Here is a 557-nt window from a genome sequence, read left to right as displayed (position 1 = left end):
AACCTCATCTCAACTAAAGTACAAAAAATTAGTTAGGCATAGTGATGCGTGCCTGTACTCCCAGCCACTCCGGAAGCTGAGGCAGGAGAATCTCTTGAACCCAGGAGGCAGAGGTTGCAGTGAGCCAAGATCATGCCACTGCACTCCAGCCAGGGCAATAGAACGAGACTCATTCTCAAAAAAAAAAAAAAAAGAATAGCTTATGAAGTTTGTACTTTGCAACTATGTTCTTCCCCAATACGAGGAAAATGGCTTTGCTTTTTTACCTGTATTTTAAATTGAGCTAGTCACACATGAAAAATAATTGACTAACACTTGGATTATTTTGCTATATTTAAGCCCTTATAGGTTGATGAAAAGTAAAAAGGACTGAATATCCTTTAATAAATCACCCAGTATTGCTTATTCAAAAGAAAAGTCATTCTAAGGAAGGAAAGCTAGTGTTTCCTATTAACAATAAAATCTATATTGTTCAGGAATTTTCCAATGTGTTACAGCAATTTCTGAAATGATAAATGAACATATTTTATTATTTTCCTTTTAAATCAGTTACTTAA

The 557-nt window shown here is 34.6% G+C and overlaps 1 long non-coding RNA gene across 1 annotated transcript in view; it reads right to left on the bottom strand.

Moving 5' to 3' along the window:
- LOC105513599 overlaps window positions 1-193 on the bottom strand; it is a 4185-nt gene extending 3992 nt beyond the window's left edge. The window contains exon 1 of the long non-coding RNA XR_001002057.1: window positions 4-193. This is a non-coding gene — a long non-coding RNA (uncharacterized LOC105513599). The remainder of the gene's footprint in view (window positions 1-3) is intronic.
- Between the last annotated feature and the right edge of the window lie 364 nt (window positions 194-557).

Source organism: Colobus angolensis, unplaced genomic scaffold (genome assembly GCF_000951035.1).
Source record: "Colobus angolensis palliatus isolate OR3802 unplaced genomic scaffold, Cang.pa_1.0 Scaffold232, whole genome shotgun sequence".
Lineage (NCBI taxonomy): Eukaryota > Metazoa > Chordata > Mammalia > Primates > Cercopithecidae > Colobus > Colobus angolensis.
This window is presented reverse-complemented; position numbering and strand designations above follow the sequence as displayed.